The sequence below is a fragment of the Arachis ipaensis genome, chromosome B07 (genome assembly GCF_000816755.2).
Source record: "Arachis ipaensis cultivar K30076 chromosome B07, Araip1.1, whole genome shotgun sequence".
Lineage (NCBI taxonomy): Eukaryota > Viridiplantae > Streptophyta > Magnoliopsida > Fabales > Fabaceae > Arachis > Arachis ipaensis.
The window spans coordinates 39,756,566-39,757,267 of NC_029791.2; positions in this window are offsets into that span (position 1 = coordinate 39,756,566).

The window sequence follows — 702 nt, forward strand, 5'->3', positions numbered from 1 at the left end:
ATTTATTCTTAATTTTTTATTTAAAAAATTTAAAAAAATATAATTATAAAAAATTAATAAGAATAATAAAAAAATAAAAAAAATAAATTGTGTCTCTTATTTGTATTTCTGTGTCATTCTTGTTAGAATAGACACAAAATACACTAATATAGTATTTCTGAACACAATGTCTCTTTTCATGTCTCATCTTTTAAACATGATTTTGCGTTTCTATATTCCTGTTTCAATATCTCGTGCCCAAGGACGAACATAGGGGGACGAGTGGAGGTCTCGTCCCCCAACTTTTTTTAAAAAAAGATTAATAGTAATAAGTTATTATGTATGATTTAATTTTAAAAAAAAAATATTTAGTATTTAGTCTAATATAAATAAAAGTTCAGTCTAATTTAAATATTAATAATTTTTAATATCTAAAAAATAAGTAACAATATTAAAAAAATCTGAAAAAGATATTATATTTTTACTAATATTTTTTAGTTAAATAAAAATTTTCAAATCTCATAAAATGGATTCTTTTTCTTCTTGTGACCGTCCTTCTTAATTCATTTGGTATTAATTCTCTCTGTTTCAACTGCTATAACTAAGAGATCTTTTTCAGCTATGAATATTGTGAAGAATAACTCAAAAACAAAATGAAAGATAAATTTCTTGCTAATTGTCTTTTAATTATATTGAAAAGAAAATTGCTAAAAAATTAGACAC